The sequence below is a fragment of the Haemaphysalis longicornis genome, unplaced genomic scaffold, assembly GCF_048455015.1.
Source record: "Haemaphysalis longicornis isolate Haplotype H1 unplaced genomic scaffold, Haemaphysalis longicornis Haplotype H1 scaffold_1, whole genome shotgun sequence".
In the NCBI taxonomy this organism is placed as follows: domain Eukaryota; kingdom Metazoa; phylum Arthropoda; class Arachnida; order Ixodida; family Ixodidae; genus Haemaphysalis; species Haemaphysalis longicornis.
The window spans coordinates 350,036,303-350,054,489 of NW_027526203.1; the positions used below are offsets into that span (position 1 = coordinate 350,036,303).

The window sequence follows — 18,187 nt, forward strand, 5'->3', positions numbered from 1 at the left end:
GGGCGCCGACGCCGCCGACGCTGCCGCCGCCGGCGGTGGATGGTTTGGGGTCGCTTATAAAGTGCATTCGCACTTAAAAGGAATCATGCGCTGCCTGGGTTGGCGTGTTCTCTCAAGCCACCAAGGAAACCCAAGGTTGGCGAAACAGGAGCGGCGTAAGAATGATTACGCATATGTAGGCAATTCTCCGAATTTCTGTAGCGTTTCAAACGAAAAACACGCTGAGTAGGTCAGCATAAAGAAGACACTAGCTCCGTGCGCTCCGAAACAACAACCACAACAACAACCACAAAAAACAACCCAAATAAGCAGCTAAAGTAAACTTTTTGCACTGCAACAGAACCCCTACTGTTCTTTGTTGGGAGGCCCATTTGGAGAAGACAGAAACAGGTCAGCGTCCCTCTTTTGCTTGCTTGGCGTAGTGAAAGGCTGCGACCGACACAAGCACGTTTTAAGCAGGTTCACACGAGCTTTGAAACGAAACTGGCCTGATTTATAATCGACATCTCCAGGCGGTTTTCTCTAGCTGATTCTTTAAAAGTCACTGCGCGGTTAAAAATGAAAACAGCGGCTTCATTTATTTAAGAACCTCGCAGCAGTGGGCCTTTCTCGAACGGCATCCGTTTCGTGACTGCTCTGGGAAACAGTGCGCTGCCGAAGCCCGGCGCGCCCGTAGTAATTGGCGGTTGGTTGGGTGTTGGCCAGCGATTTTGAGTCACTTCCGGCTGCTCCAGCGAATACTGTGAGCAGCCGCTCCTCCTCCAATCGACGTCACGCGGTTCCCTCATCGGCGCGAAAATCTGCAGTGCAAATCGCCCTCAACAGGACCATAAAAATTACGACACATTTACGCCCACGCGTAAGATGATTTACACCGAATTTGATGGTTATGCTACAATTTTCTGTAATGAAATCGCAGACATTGACCTGAACATAGCACGAAATTAGGCATAGCTGCAAAACATTTACCGTATACGTTTTGGCAATCCCGAGGTATGCCCGAATGGCTTAGCTAGCTGAGAAAGACGAGGAGGGCGATGAGGGATTCTGCAATAAATTCGTCGGGGATTGTGAGGAGAAGTATGACCGTCGTTTGAGGAGGACATTGACGGGACGCCTTACAAGGAGTTTGATGAAGAGAATGAAAAGGCAGCGAAGAGCGACGCACAAATTAAACGAGGAGCGTGATGAGCAGCAGGACAATTCGCCTCGCCGGGGAAGTGACGAGTCTGGTGACATAGACCAATGGAGGCTGCGGCGAGGAATGTAAGGAAGCGAGTTGCGTGAAGCGTGACAAAGAAGCTGAACCGGCGGTGTGAAAATTACGAGAATAGTGAACAGTGACAATTGAAAACTTGACGATGACCGCGACGAGGAGTGCGTCAATGGTTCGATCAGGAAAGTTCGTATACGCGTGTGACAGGAGGGATGAATGTGAGTGGACTTACACGAGGTGGCGAGCTCGACAACGCGAAGTTGATGCACAACTTTGTGAGTAGTTTTAGGAGGCCAGTGGCGATGAGGGTGACGCGGTCTTTCACGACGAGGTTGATTAGGCGGCTTTATCGTGAGTCTGTATTGCTCGTACGCATCTCACGTTGTGATTGTTGCATAGGCAAGCGCTCAGGAATGCGGACGCATAAGCGCGGGATACGCAGGAATGGCGTTCATGCTCCACTGTTCCCCGTCACCGGTAACCTCGTCCGGTACAGTTCACAATCCACTGCGTGTGCACGCCTGTAACGTATACGGCGAACCGCTTTCAAGTGACTGCGCAGTTACACTGCTGAGGCTGAATTGTGCCAGCGCTTGGCGGTGCATGGTCGAGTAAATTCTCCAGCCAAAGTTAGGGATCGACATCTGTCAGATAATAACGTACAGAACCGCAGACGTTACTAAGATTTTTTTACTCGTGAAATGCTCAAATGCAAGCATGTCACCTTCCAGCGTTAAGGTGCAGTCACAACTCACACTAAAGGCATCCACGGTATACTTTTAAGCAACACATACTTTAGACAAAAACGTAACTATGAAGTGTTTTACGCTAACCGCTTCCGCCACGAAGTCCACCGAAGTTTCGTCTACACTGCGCCCATCCTTACGCTGTTTCGTCAGCCCGTTCTAAACGCACCGCATTTTCATTTCCTCTCGGCTTCGAGCGGGACATGCGGAAGTTTTTTTCGTCACACCCCGTCCCGGAACCTTTGGAACTGATGCTGGCATGGCCCTGTTACTTCGGAAGAATTGGCGGGCCCACTCAACCCAAAACCCGGAACGCGACATGGCCCGTGCAAAGGACTACGTTTGGGGAAATCCCACAATTGCTTGAGCCGACTTTTGTTTTGTTTTGTTTGCTGGCTTGTTACAGGGGGGCTCCTTATGTTAATGATAGAAACGGGAGTGAAACCGTTACCCTCGCTTGCTAAAGAAAGCTGAGAGAAGCGCGAAAGCTTTCTACCGTCAAAACTGCGCCAAAAGCTTCGCGAAAAGTGCGTCCGACCTTCGCTGAAAGGGCGTCCAATCGATCGTCAAAACCTTCAAAGGCCCAAATCGCAAACGAAGAACGAACCCATGCGACATTTTTTTGCCAGCCCTGAGCAAGCGCATCTACGAACGATCCACCCTCTGCTTTGCGTGCCCGCTAAATCACTCAAAAAAGACACGAATACACGTCTTCGCAGTCTACGAACGGCCTAAACGTGTACCGATACGCGGTTTATGAGATAAAGGTATACTATTGTACTCCTTTTTCGTGGTCGACGCGTGCATTGTCTTATCTAGAACCATTCCTTTTTCGCGATTTTCAAGCAAACGTTTTGACGCTATGGAAGCGCACGCACCGTGTGTCCAGAGATCTTATCAGAACTTTTCGGTCGACCAACCGGTCTATCCGGACACACATTGGTTTTTTGACAGGACGCCATCGGTCCCACTATGGAAGCACCCGTCGTGGTGGCTCAGTGGCAAAGGCGTTGCGCTGCTGAGCACGAGGTCGCGGGTTGGATTCCCGGCCGCGGCGGCCGCTTTTTCTGGTGGAGGCGAAAAGCAAAAACGCCCGTGTGTACGAGATTTCGGCGCACGTTTGAAGATCCCCAGGTGGTCAAAATGAATCCGGAGCCCTCCACTACGGCGCGCCTCATCGCCTGCGTTGCGTCGGCGCGTTAATACCCCTACAATCCCACTATGGAAGCTTTCGATTCAAAAATTAAAGCCATACTCACGTTCCAAGATAATTTCGGAAAGGCGGGCATGCAAATAAAAATGCTTGCGAAAGACTGCACGAGGCAAAAGATAAAAAAAGAGCGGCTTCGTCGCTTGCAACCAACACCAAGACAGGTTGGGCCGCTAGTTTAAAGTAGAGACCAAAGATGCTTCGAAGGATGAGCCCGATAGAAGACTTTAACAAGGTGTTTCATTAGCTGCGCGTTCGCCTATATGCCGTGTCCGCGACGCAGGCAGCACGGCCGCGCTAATTAGCATCGGTATATACGGGCTGAGGAGAGCGTGTGTGTTCAAGAAGGGCAGCGGCCGATGCGCTCCGATCAGACGGGCCGTCCATCCACGTGCTCCCATTTCTCGCTGCAACGCTGCTCGGTCGAGCCTAGCCTGCTCGTTCCGTTTGGTCGACCGCGCGGCCTGTCCGCGTTCCAGGATGGCCAGCGACGATTTTTCTCCCGCCGCGACTCGGCTCTGGGGCTGCAGCAGCGTATTCAATTTTCCTCAACCCGCTGCAGCGAGGCTAGCCGGCCACTGTAATGGTTCGCGCGCATGCAAGGGATGCAGCAGCCCAGGGCAGCACTACTTTAGAGGAGCTTCGCACCTGGCCACCGAACAGCTCGGGGCGTAGCCCTGACAGCTCTTTATCGGCCTCGCTTTATCACACGAGCACGCAGAACCGAGGACGTGGCACCGCGGAAGCACCGAATGACTGTCCGAGCTTATTGAGCGCGGCCACTTTACCACTCGCGGGGCCACGCCGCTCGAGTCCACATTGGCCACAGCAACCCAGATGTCACCGCTCCCTACATTAAACCAGCGCTCTTGGCGATCGAATGGCAAGGTGAAACGTCCAGTACCAAAGTTCCCCACAAAAACTGGCAACCGAGATCGTGTTGCGCTGACGCGACTATATGGGATTCGGTGCTTGATGCTGCGATGACGGCGACACATGCCCGACCGGCATGTCGGCGCCTTATCACGGTGCTCAGCAGCGAAATAGTCGAGAGTACGCGTACGCGCGTAAGGCTGTCTGCTGTGTGAGGGTCGTCTGCTACGCTGTTTCCTTGAGAGTGGTACACCCCCTGCCACTGCATCTGGATGACTTTGTGCCGCACGCCACCCACGCTGCTTAGCTACCTTTGGCGGTAGCGAAACAGCCTTGCAAGATAAGAAAAAAAAAACAGGGAGTGTGTTGCCCTGAGAAGAACAGCGGAGCAGACGATGCTCCTAGAACAGATAGTTCTATGCGCGTGCGCGTACCCCCGCCTATTTTGTCGAACACCGGGATGAGGCGCTGACATGCCGATCGGTCGTCGCTCCCGCTATATTATTAAAATTTTCGGAGGCTGTACAGCGACGGAGAAATGAAATGCGAACACGAAAATATGAACCAGAACGCGCAAAATTGAAAAAAAAAAAAAAAAACTGTTCGTTGAGGTCTAATAACGGCGCGCTATTGCTATATATGGAAAGCCTCATTTCCCAACTTGGTGTTTCTAACTAAGCCAAGCGAGCGTCATTTTGACTTGCACAAAAAGAAATCGCGCTATTTATGTGTTCTGGTTCATATTTTTGTGTTCGCGATTCATTTGTCCATGACTGCTCGCAAAGCTTAAATGGTGCTGACACCAATTTTACAACGAAGCTGGTTATGTCTAGGGTTCCGTAAATTTTTGTCCTGTGTGCGCAAAAAACTCGGGTTTCTGAATTTGATCTGGGTATCGAATTTGATACAAGATCGTTTGATTATATGCAGAAGAGACGTGAGCCTGCTCTCCTCACCCCACGCGGCCTCTTTGATTGATTGATTGTGGGGTTTAACGCGCCGACGCAACGCAGGCGATGAGGCGCGCCGTAGTGGAGGGCTCCGGATTAATTTTGACCACCTGGGGATCTTTATCGTGCGCCGAAATCTCGTACACACGGGCGTTTTTGCTTTTCGCCTCCATCAGAAAAGCGGCCGCCGCGGCCGGGAATCGAACCCGCGACCTCGTGCTCAGCAGCGCAACGCCTTAGCCACTGAGCCACCGCGGCGGGTACGCGGCCTCTTTAGCATTCTTAAGGAGCCCACCTGTTTTGGGTCGAACTGGCATTTAAGATGTCCCAAGTTACAACCCCCCCCCCCCCCCCCCCCTTCTACTTCCCCTTCCCCCACTTGACGTAGAGTCTTCCTGCCACAATAAAGGCTACCTCCTCCAATTACTTGTATACGAATTTTCAATAAGCACGTTTTCAAAATCAGTAGACTCTCAATTGGGCAATCAAGGTTTATCAAATATCTGCCGCTGTGCGACACGCGTCGCCGACGTCGCACCGCCCTTTCTTTGTCGGCGTTCCAATCGCTTGCGGCTCCTCGGGGCGACGGCCCCGCCGATACATTGCCATTCTCCATTTTGAATTACGCTTCTCTGCTGCTGTCGTAACGGGGAGGCCGTTATAGTCCTGCCATCCACCTTCACAGAGTGGGATGGCTCATGAATACTTTGTTGTGTTGTGTCCTCGTTTTTTTTTTTTTTTTGCCTTAATGATGCTTACTGGAGCAGTGATGAAACAACAATTTAAATAAGTGCAGTGGATACCAAGAGATGGGTCTAGAAGAAGGGGAAAGCCATTAAACCAATCAGGGAATGAAATAAAGAAATTCGGGGTTAAACTGAAGACTCGAGCAGCGCAGCTAGGCAGGAGCGGTTCGAGGTAAATGGCAGAGGCATTCGTCCTGCAGTGGACCTGAGCAGGCTGATGATGATAAATGAAAATCATCAGCTTTGATTTTGACTGCTTTCAGCCCGCAGGGCGCGAACGAGAGGTCCGCCATTCCGTCGCAGATTTACCGCACATGTCAAAACACCGCGCGAATTCTTTTGACAGTACCGCCGCACAAGATTGTTCCGGCATGCGTCCCGGCCACAGTTCCTGCCTCGGCACGCCACTCATCATGGCGCGCTCTGTACCGGGGCCTACCTTATTGCGCCAATAGGGAGGGGCGCAGCGATGACGGCGGTTTTAGAGCATCCAGAGCAACCAAGGTCTCTCGAGTTAGGCTGAGTGAAATGGTTTAGGCCTACCATCCCGGGTACGTTTGATGACGGGTTTCCCTAGCGGCGCGGATGACAACTTCTATCACGAGTTCTGCCCCTATTACCAGCTCCTGTCCCGCACGTGGAACTTTGTCCCCACCAAGAGTTCTAGGTGTTCTGACCAGAAGCGACGGCCTGTAACTGCGGCTGCCCTCATCAGCTCGTGATCCCCGCTCGCCAAACCGGGCCGGTGAAGTGCGTCACAAATTCTTGCCATACGTCGGAGACACTTGGCTTGCGCTACCATGTTTTCATTTATACTGGGAGACGTCACATTGATGTTCATTTGCTGGGTCCTGGCCACTCGGCCATTCCATCGACGAAATAACACATAAAGTCAAATTCAAATATGTTCCACACGACATAGGCTGGGTGGAGGAAGCGACCTTTATAACAATACAAACTAAAAAATTGGTACCTGCTCCTTTGTCTGCAAGCAAGCGGGCTTCTCGAGTACCCCCTCTTTTTTGCGAGACATACAACTACAGCCCCAATGCTTTTTTATCTCAGACAACCAAAACAATTGGTCGTCATCCCACCCTGCGAAAGTGGATGTCCAGCAAAGCTATTGTATAAACATGAACATGCACGTTCGACGTCCACCGCGGCGACCACTTTTCCCGTGGAGGTGAAAAACGAAAACGTCCGTGCGTCCTGATTTCGGCGAACGTTAAACATTACGAGGTGGCCGAAATTATTCCAGAGCCCTCCACTAGCTCGTGCCTCACAGCCCAGGTTCGGCTCGGCCCGTTTGCTCCAGTCTCAAATGACAATGCGCGGTGTTACGACGATGGGTGTGCTTCAGCGAATTTCTCCTTGCAGTGCCGTTCACCATAAGTAGCAGAAATTAAATTGGATGATTTTTTTCTTGTAACGCTTAAAACGCTGAAGGCATGGTTATTGGTGTTCCCTTACGTCCATGCTGATGTCATGTAGCCGGAAATTAGAAATTTCTTCAACATTTCTATCCATTGTTTTGTTAAAACAGCGTGTTTCGGAGCTGAAATAAAGTTAAAGATCTTAGGAAAAGCAAGTTATTTCAAATTAATCTGGGTTGTGTTTTGTATTTACGTCCCCTTTCGTGGGCTAGGAGTCCTTGATAGCTTTTGCTTTCATGAGCCGAAAATTACTTTTGAAATCGTGTAGGCGCATCCACGGAAGACAGTGACCCGTGTGTTTACAAAAATTTCATTTTTGGTGACGTGGGATTCAGGCCCACGTGCAGAAAATTATACGCCAATTTTAGCACCCCGCGTGCATCCGCTGCCCACATGCCGGCTTCGTACGAGGCCCGTACACGGTCGCCGACTTAATTGCGGCCGCGACGACGTAATAACAAAAAAAAAAAAAACATCCCCCTCGCGAGGCCGCCAGGGGGCCGACACAGACGGTCACGTTTTGTATGGGCTCCCGCAGTGAACCTCCAAATCGGCGGACTACCCTCACTGGCAAGTGAACGACTTTACCATCGTGTTTCTAACGTTATGCAGCACGCTTCGGTGCCTCAAGTGCCATCGGGGGGCCTCTCTCTGCTTAATTACCCGACTTTGAACTTCCACGGCGGCGACGCTCTGCTAAGCCTACCGCGCCAAAGGTGTTCTATACTGCTGCCTCCGGCCATGCCGGCGGGCACAGAGCTCCCACTCCCAGCGCCCCACTCCCAGCGCCAAGAGGCCATGGAATTCGATCAACTGAGTGGCCGTACTATCCCACCGGAAAACCCCTGGACCGATGTCATTTACTCGCGCCTCAAGAAAGCACCTTCGAAGCCACCGGGCAACGACACGTCAGCTTTACCGCCGCAACGCGGTGAGCCAAGAGTTTCACCTACCACGGGCGCCAACACCCGCCGTGCACCACAACCGCGGTTGCCGAAAGACAACTACACCGTGGTCTATCGACCCCGCTCTGGCCTTAACGTCGCGGCCTGGGCTCCTCGAACTGTTCTCCAAAGCTTCGCAACTGCAAGTGCGATTCCCCTGCAAGAATTCTACAACACCATCGTTTTTCAAATCCAGACGTCCCAAAATTTAGTCGTGGCAAGCACACCCAACGCCAGTCATGCCATCACTCTGAGCAAGATAACATGTGTGCAAATCGGCGAAGTACAATACGAAATCATGCCGTACATGAAGCCACCTCCCGACACTTGCCGGGGAGTCATCCACGGCTTGGACCCGGATACAACAAATGAAGCCCTCGGCGACCTCCTACAAGCAAACAGGCCTCAACTCATACATGCTCGCCTCATGGGGCGTACCACCTCGGCACTCCTGACCTTCCAGGGCCCTCACGTGCCCTTCTACGTGAAAGTCGGCAGCCTCCTGTACCGCTGCGGCCCATTCCGCCGGAGTGTACAAGTTTGTCAATTGTGCGGCGACATCGGCCACAGACAAGATGTCTGCCCGCATCCCGACCGCCCGACTTGCCCCGCTTGTGGACTGAGCGATCCTCCTGCAGACCATCCGTGCAGTCCCCAGTGCAAACTGTGTAACCTCCCCCATGCAACCGCAAGCAAAGACTGCCCTAAGAGACTCATACCTGCACCCCCAGTCTCCAAGCCTCGCCCCACCCACTATGGACAAACCACCCCTCCAGCATCGGATATCGACCCCCGACAGGTGAGCTGGTCAGCTGTTGTCTCGCACTCCCCCACTGCTCAATCCTTCCCTCCTCTCCCCACACGACCTGCACCAGCCTCTTAAACCACACTTCCCCCGGCCCCGCCCGCAATAGAACAACTTCTAGCCGAAATAAAAGAGCAAAACGCCGCCATGCTCCAGCGCATTGAAGCGCTCGAAAACGCTAACCGCCTCTCTCAACAAGCCCCGAAAATGCTACCGCCCCCAGATACTGCCTCCCTACCCCCACCCCCACCCTTCCTTTCTGACGTACCAGCCGACGCCCTCATTGACGAAAAGATTCGTACGCAAATCATGCCGCTTGTCGAAAAACAGATCACCGGTGCCTTGGCTGCTCTCAACAAAACCATTACCGACACTGCACCGACTCTCCTTCGACTCACTGACTCCCTCACCCAGCGCATGACCGCCCTAGAACAGGCTAGCCCATCCAACCTTACCCAGGCTATTCTGCAGCGCCTTGACGCCCTCGAAGGTGACATGACTCCTCAATCGAAGAAGCCGAAGATATCTCAGCATCCCGATGCCCAGATAGCCGCCGCCACCCCACTCCCGTCCGATGATGACTGACCCCTCCGAGATTACCATCTATCAATGGAATTGCCGGTCATATAACAGCAAAAAAGCCCAGCTCGATCATTACATATGCCAATCTCCCCCAGACGTTATTGCCCTCCAGGAAACCGATACGCCAACCCCAACGCTTCGTGGTTTCGAATGTTTCACCCAGGATCCCTCTCATCGCACAGCAGTGTTCGTCTCTAAAAAGTTCACGGCGCAGCAGCATGATATCCCTTCATCCATTAACCACACTTTCGTCGAGATTCTCCCAACTCACCCGGGTCAACACAGCCTCTTTATCCTCAACGTGTACAGTCCCCCGCAACACCCGCTTAAGGATATCGACCCCCTCCTCCTGATGGCTACACAAAAAGCCGGCTCTAACCCTCTTCTTCTGCTTGGGGATTTCAACGCCCCTCACCACTCATGGGGTTATAACCAAGCCACAAGGAAAGGCACTGCCCTCCTTCACGCAACGCAGCACCACGCACTCACGCTGTGCAACGACTTAGCCCTCCCGACCCGTATAGGGAACAGTGTTTCACGCGACACCAACCCAGACCTGGCTTTCGCTCGAAATGCCCCTCACCTAGAGTGGCAGAGACTACCGGATACGTTGGGGAGTGACCATCACATTCTGGCGCTCACTATTCGCTGCCTTCCCCTCAAGCGTAAAATCGGTCACGCTACGCTCACCGATTGGTCCTCGTTCCGCAAGGATCCCACCTCCCTGCCAGATGACATCACGGACCTCGAAGAATGGACATCGCAGCTTCTGTCCCTGGTTCAGAAGCACACAAAATTTATCCCCCTCACTACAGCCAATCCCTCTGTGGACGCCCATCTCGCACATTTGTGGGCAGCCCGACGAGGCTTAGTAAACCGCTGGAAGACGCGCAGGCACAATCGCTCGCTAAAGCGCCGCATCGCTCAAGTCACCCAGCGTGCCTCGGAATACGCTCGAACCCTTCAAACCCAAAATTGGCGCTCATTCTGCGACGAGCTTCAGGGTACGCTTAGCACAAAACGTGCGTGGCGTATTCTGAGACATCTGCTGGGCTCAAAACACTCAAAGACCGCCACGTATCACCACATTCAACGTGTGATTCATAACTACCCCCATCCCCCTGCCCACCTTCTAGACACCCTACGCACGAAGTTTTTTGGTCCCCCGCAAACCCCGCCACCTCCTCCATCTGACGACTACATGGGTACACCGAACCCTGCGCTTGATGCCCCCTTCTCGATTCAAGAATTGAAGCAGGCCCTTACCCGCATCACGCGCAATACCACCCCTGGAAAAGATCGAGTAACCAACAAGACCTTGCGAAATCTCGATGAAGACTCCCTCAACTCCCTCCTTGCCCTCTTCAACAAGCACTGGGCAGCCGGCACCCTTCCTCCTCAGTGGCGCCACGCCGACATCACCCTCATCCCGAAACCGCACAAACCAATCTCCGTTGACAACCTTCGCCCTATTTCCCTCACATCATGCCTGGGTAAACTCTTCGAGCACCTCGTTCACTCCCGACTTACGGCATTCCTGGAGGACAATGACCTCTATCCTCATACCATGTTTGGATTTCGAGCACACCTGTCTACCCAAGATGTGCTTTTACAACTTAAAGAGCAAATTATCGAAAACTTAAGCAAAACGCCCCCCAGTTCTATACTTGCATTAGATGTACAAGGAGCATTTGACAATGTCACGCATGCCGCAATACTCCAAGGACTGCAAACAACCAATTGCGGGGAGGCCACATACAACTTCGTCCGGGCCTTTCTCAAGAACCGCACCGCAGCGCTTCGTATTGGCCCCCTCCAGTCTGACCCTTTCCCGGCTCCGCCGAAAGGAACACCACAAGGTTCTGTAATCTCTCCGCTCCTTTTTAACATAGCCCTTCTTCAACTCCCAGCCCAGCTTTCTGCCATCCCCAACCTTCAGCACGCTTTCTATGCGGATGACCTCACGTTCTGGACTAACGCAGGATCCCCAGGAGATCAACAAGACATTCTCCAGCAAGCCGTTGATTGCACACTCGGGTACCTGCAGCAGCGTGGTCTGACATGTTCACCACATAAATCCGCACTCCTCGTTCTTAAAGCCCGCACCCGAGGCCGTCCCCCAAACCCCACTCCGGACCCGTCAGTCACGATCGATTCTACGCCCGTTCCCCAAGTGCCCTCACTCCGTATACTTGGTGTGACGTTCCACGCAGATGGCTCTGGGGCGGCGATTCTCCCACAACTTCATGTCACAGTCACCCAGCTCACACATCTTATCAGAACAATCTGCACCCAGCGCCATGGCCTAAAAGAACCAGACACCTGCCGTCTTGTTCAAGCCCTACTGATCAGCCGCATTACATATGGTACTCCCTACGTCAACCTCAAACCAAAGGAACATGCCAAATTAGACGCCCTTATTAGGAAATCATACAAAATCGCCCTCGGCCTCCCTGCCTTCACGCCTACTGTCCGCCTTCTGCAATTAGGTATGCACAATTCCCTTTCTGAGCTCCTCGAAGCACAGCGGGTCCAGCAACTCACTCGCCTTGCCCTCACCCCTACGGGTCGCACGGTACTGCATAAACTAGGCTACCCCACTCCTCTTCCTTTAGACACCCCCCAGCGTATCCCTCCGTCACTCCGAGCTCACATCTTCGTGTCTCCCATCCCCAAACACATGCACCCTTCCTTCAATCAAGGCAGAAGACAGGCCCGCGTCACCCGCCTCCGGGCCGAATACCACAACAAACCGGACACCCGATACACGGACGTCGCTCCGTATACATCCCGCCCTGCTCACGCACTGGTTGTCGTCGACTCCAAATCTGTCAATGTTACCTCCCTCAGCATTCTCCACGCAAGCACCACGACGGCTGAAGAGACAGCCATCGCTCTAGCAGCGACCACGGCTTCCTCTAACTACGTGGCAATCCTCACAGATTCGCAACAGGCTTGCCGCAACTACTGTACAGGCCGCATCTCTCCCTCAGCGCTGAAGATACTATCATCAATCAAGGATCCACCCCACATCCAGATTGTATGGACACCAGGCCATTCTTCCCTCGAGGGAAACGAGGCGGCACACGCCGCTGCCCGCGCTCTTACATTCCGGGCGTTTTCGTCGACGGAAGAGGACCTTTCCGAACCCTCCATCTATCCCCCGGTCCCTCCCCAATACACTGAAATCCTATATCATTATCGCCAACTGCGGCTTCAATACCCTCCTCCTCACCCATCCCTCAACACACAGGCGGCTCGCATTTGGCGTCGACTGCAGACCAACACATTCTACAACACCACGATACTCCACCACATATCTCCCTCCACTTACCCCTACAACTGCCCTTCTTGCTCCCTCCCAAACACTACCTACCACCTAGTCTGGGAATGCCCCTACGCGCCAAACCCCCTCCCTTCCCCATCCCCTGAGCAGTGGGAGCGCGAGCTGGCCAGCTCACGGTGCGAGGACCAAGAACGCCTCATCACTCGCGCCCAAGCAGCTGCGCTAGCTCGCGGCTATCTGGACTGAGAAAGCCACCCACTTTTATGCTCATTAAATGTTTTCCAATCCAAAAAAAATCCCCCTCGCGAGGGGCACGGTCAAATGCAGAGCATTTTCGGGGGGCGCACGACGTTAAGTAGGTTGGGTTACGTTAATGTTGTTGCAGTTGTTGCTGTTGGTTGTTTTTAAAGCGTAGCGCTTCCAGGCTGGACGCTTTGTGCGTGCAAGTGGTCTTCTATTTTTCCTTTTCTCTGGCACGGAGTGCGCGCGCTTGTAAAGGTGTTCTTCGCGCCGCTTTTGCGGCATTTTATCTGGTTCGAAAGAAATTGACAGCGAGAGCGAACGCCGAGAACCGCCCCATCCGGCACGACCGCGCCACGACCACGTCACGACTACGTCACGATCACGCCACAACTGTTGTTGCTCCCGCACCAAACTACGACGCATGCGCGCCCCACCTGTTGCTGAACGCGATCCAAGCACGCAGAGAACACGCGAGGAGCAGCGGAGGGCAGGCGAGGAGGAGTGGAGGATAGGGCGCGCCTGGAACGGCTGTTGCGGACAACGAGGCACGCCAACGCCGGGTGACATCGTGAGTTAAAGAAATGCTCTGCATTTAAAACCACTACAAATGGTGATGGAGGAGGGTACGAAATGTTTCTCGTCGTGTCGGCGGGCTTGCCGCTTGCGCTCGGCTAGGGTCACTATATAAGGGTACAGAGTATCGGCACTCTTTTCGCCTACTGTTCCGTGCCGCCGCCATGTTCATTGATCAGTGCCCATCACGTGACATTTGTTTACACTGCGACGGTTCATGGGCGCCGCCATTTTGTTGTTTATACGTTTAAGTCGGTCAACTCAGTTAGGCCTATAGCTTGTCCTCCCTGCTCTGTGGCTGCGCGCGACTGACGTCGTTCCGAATGCGAATCAAAGATAACGCGTGCAACAGCATTTCAGCAGCAGAAGTGTGCCCAAAGATGCCGTTTTGCTGTATCTTCGATAGTGTTGCTAACAAACGACCCGGTCAAAGTTAACGGCAAGGCCGTAGATGCAGCAATCTCGCAACATTGATAAACGCCAAAGTGGGCGCCGTTGGTTGCTGACATGCGTGTCTTAGTGGCGGTACTCTAATGCCTTATCTACTGACACTGCGCTCGGCTTCACTGGCGGCAAATGCTGGTTCCTGTCAAGCCTGACGCATGCGCTCGGCGTCTTGGGAAATAACTGCTCTAATTAGTGACACTAGTCCTGCCAGCCTTCAAAGATAATCTGCAAACATAATCTTTACCAGGAACACATGGTTTCCGGGGGAGGGGAGGGGGGCAGGCTCCCATAGTTTAGAGAGAGAGAGAGAGAGAACGATCTTTAATGAAGTCTGGAGGATCTTAGCCGGGCTAAAATGCCTAACTTGCTACGCCAGTTGATGACATGATGAAGATAATGGCGATGATGTTGAAGAGCTTGATGCGCACAGAGACGTTGAGTTATTTGTTGAGGCGTCTTATCATCCATAATGCGGTTTCGATGCTTGTTTTGTGGTTTCCTTAGACGAATCTGATCTCTATGCTGTATGCCTGATTATATATGCCTGACGCATGCGCCCGGCGTTTACAGCTTGGCGTTTTTGCCCATGGGGATCGTTTTTCTCCACGGCGATGAAACTGTTTATAGCTTTGCTCACCATGACGGTCAAATAAAGCGCACTGCGAGCGTTCCTGAATACCCTCGGCGCAAAAAACTGTGTTAACTGAATGCACAGTAACGCCAGCTGAAGTCACCTGAGGCGGGAGCACGGTTTGATGAAAAGAGCGGATATTTGTGGTACGATTCAGTACATGTAAGCGTGGACGCCTGATGCTGGATGAATAGAAGCACCCGACACTTTGCCACGTCCGCCATTCTTGGAGAAAACTCTGCCTAATTCACAACTGGGCGCATACATTGCCCGCGTGCGATGCAAGCAACTTCTGCTCACAGCCAAATGAGAAATCTACGCCTATATTCTGCGATTCTTCAATGCGTGATTGCGACCGCGCACATGTGTCTGTAGCTTCTAAATGCATATTTGTGTTCAGTTCGACATCGCCAGTCGCGCTCGAGCGGTAACACTTTATAACAAGGAAATTCTCAGGGAGGTCGGAAGTGGCGTTCGAATGACCTATAAGTAGTAGCTTCTTGGCTGTCCGGCCTGCGGGGGATACGGCGGGCAGGAACGCCGTCAGAGGGACAGTCCCACAATCCGGCGCCTCATTATTGGCACCCTCCATGCGATTAACGGCGGCAATTTGCCTCTGTCCGCTCTTTCTGACCCCTTTGGAAAAACATAATCGCCGATCGCGGCCGTGCTACCTGCTACGCTAAATAGGCCCCGCGGAAACTTGGAATTCATTAACGTTTCCCCACTGCGGAAGCTGAGCGTCCCTGGCTCCTCGGGCGCCGGGCACGCTATGGGCGTGTCCTTTATCAGCCGGCGTGTCTTCTCATTATCATTCAGTTTATCGGCGCCGGTTCGCGCAATGGGACGAGCAGATGACCGCCCCGCGCGCCGGAGGAGCGAGCAGGGCCGGGCGCTTCCAACTGCCTGCCTCGTTTTTCCCACAGACGTCACCTGGGGGTCACGGTAGAGACCCCCACAAAGCGACGACACGTGAGGATGACTCTTCAATTAACGTGAACGTCCCGAAACGCTCAAACCTGCATTGCACACCTGGTCAGGACTGCTTCCGGTAAATAGCCACATAATTAATTGTTTGGATGTTTGCAGGGAGAACTTTCTTTTTGCACAAACTGCACACTGTAGCCGCAAATAAGACTTGGACGCTTTAACTTAATGTTCATTTAGCCGACCAGATTTAGGGGAAATCCCCGAGGTGGAGTAAGTTTCTGCGAAGGAAAAGTTGGCATCCACTTCAATGCAGCCGTAAAGGGCTGCAAAGGAAAGCTGTACAACTTTCTCAGAAACTTCGCAGCTGGAGAAAAATTTTATCAACCTAACTAATACTTTCTGTGATAAACAAACCACCGTACTACCTCTGCCCATTATTCACAGCTTCGCGTTCAGAGAAATAACCGCCTCGGAAATAATCTACGTGATTAGAAAAATGAAATCAAATAAAGCAATGGGTCATGACGACAAACATATTAAAAGATAACATTGACATTTTGCGCTGCCCCCTGGAAAAAAATATTTAATAAATCTTTTTTGACTGGAACTTACCCCGAGCAGCTAAAAATTGGTATAGTGGTGCCTGCATTTAAAGGAGGTTACCCTAACTTGGTTGAAAACTACCGCCCTATAACAATCTTATAATATATCGTGTATTAGTATGTTGTTTCAGGACCTAATAGAAAAGAGGGTAATGGAATTCATTGAAAAAAAAAGATATCTTAACAACGAAACAACACGGTTTTCGCAAAAATTACTCATCCACAATGACAGTCAGCTGGCTGTCGTTGTGATGCTACAGAAATAATTATTGATTGATTGTGGGGTTTAACGCGCCGACGCAACGCAGGCGATGAGGCGCGCCGTAGTGGAGGGCTCCGGATTAATTTTGACCACCTGGGGATCTTTATCGTGCGCCGAAATCTCGTTCACACGGGCGTTTTTGCTTTTCGCCTCCATCAGAAAAGCGGCCGCCGCGGCCGGGAATCGAACCCGCGACCTCGTGCTCAGCAGCGCAACGCCTTAGCCACTGAGCCACCGCGGCGGGTTACAGAAATAATTAACCAAGCTCTAAGTAACAATCGGTTTACACGAGGCATTTTTTTTAATATTCGAAAAACATTCCATTCCGTTGACCACAACCATCTGTTGCAAAAACTTGACCGTTATGGATTTCGAGGGGCAGCTATTAGCTTTTTCCGCGGCTACGTGACAAACCGCAAACAGCTCGCACGTATAGCTCACAGCAAATCTGACTTAAAAACTGTCAAGGCTGGTAAACACCAGGGGTCTGTACTAGGTCCCGTATTTTTTAGGTGCGGAGTACCTTAGGACCGCACAATGTCCGTCCGCGTCCGTGCGCATAGCATTTACAATCGCAAAAAATCCCACAGGGACCGGCAGGATTCGAGCCTGTGTCTGGTAGACCAGACAGAGTTAGTGTCTTATCCATTGGGCTACGATAATTAGTTTGTACCCGAGAGTCAAACGGCTTACTCCCTCGCCTGTAACGGTGCGGAGTACCTTAGGACCTCCCAATGTCCGTCCGCGTCTATCCGCGCGCACACCACCATCAAGCGAAATTCGATTTGAGCCATGATTTGCAGTTTCATTTGGGGAATAATCAAGGTTCAACTCACGGCTCAAATCGAATGACGATCGGGGCGCAAATCGGATGTCACTCGGGGCGCAACTTGGATGTCATTTCGAGTTTCCGTACTCCGCATCCTCGCCATCATCCACGGAGTGGAGCTGCTGCCATTTTTTCTCTATTTATCAACGACTCCCCAAATTTCCTAAGACACGTCGACACCACTATCTATGTCGTTGATACAGCTCTACCCATCTGTGATCGCAGTTTAAAAGAAGGTGAAACTTTAGCAAACTTAGAATTACGCCATACATAGCAGCGGTTTACCAGTAATAAGTTAGCTCTCAACATTAAAAAAACAAAACTTATAGTTTTCTCTTCCAACCGAAAAAATGCAACAGTAGACTGCAAATTATTCTTAGGAAATACCTCACTTGGTAACGTTGAGCAACATTAATATTCAGGAGTGTCCATTGAAAAATCACTAAATTGGGCACCTCACAAACAGAAACTCGGCAAGAAGTTGTCGTTTGGTTGCTACACATTAATTCAAGAGCGTATAACCACTTTGTCAGTAAAACACTACGAATTGCGTGCTTCAGTATTTTTCACTCTCACCTAACGCACTGTATAGAGTCTTGGGGATTCCCGCAGTGTCATATAGTGGCATTATTGCGAAACTACAAACAAGTGCGATCAGAATAGGGACATACGCCTCCACCACTGCACCAACATTCCAGATTTTTTCAGAACTTAAAATCATGCCATTTATTCTAGCAAGGAACTATACTCAGGTACAACTTAAGAACGGCAACGATGATGATGATGATGATTGCTGGTGGTATCCCCTTTATAACGGGGTGATGACGTGCCATCTTACCAAAAAAAAAAAAAAAACTAACATACCAATGTTTTATACGC

At 51.8% G+C, this 18,187-nt stretch overlaps 1 protein-coding gene and 1 long non-coding RNA gene across 2 annotated transcripts in view; one reads left to right on the forward strand and one right to left on the reverse strand.

Annotated features, from left to right (window-relative positions):
- The window catches only part of Ush (Zinc finger protein ush), a 434,049-nt gene that overhangs the window by 138,096 nt on the left and 277,766 nt on the right, over positions 1-18,187 (reverse strand). The gene's annotated exons all lie outside the window — the stretch shown is intronic.
- Positions 13,476-18,187, forward strand: part of LOC144170740 (uncharacterized) — a 44,980-nt gene continuing 40,268 nt past the window's right edge. The window contains exon 1 of the long non-coding RNA XR_013322672.1: positions 13,476-13,602. This is a non-coding gene — a long non-coding RNA (uncharacterized LOC144170740). The remainder of the gene's footprint in view (positions 13,603-18,187) is intronic.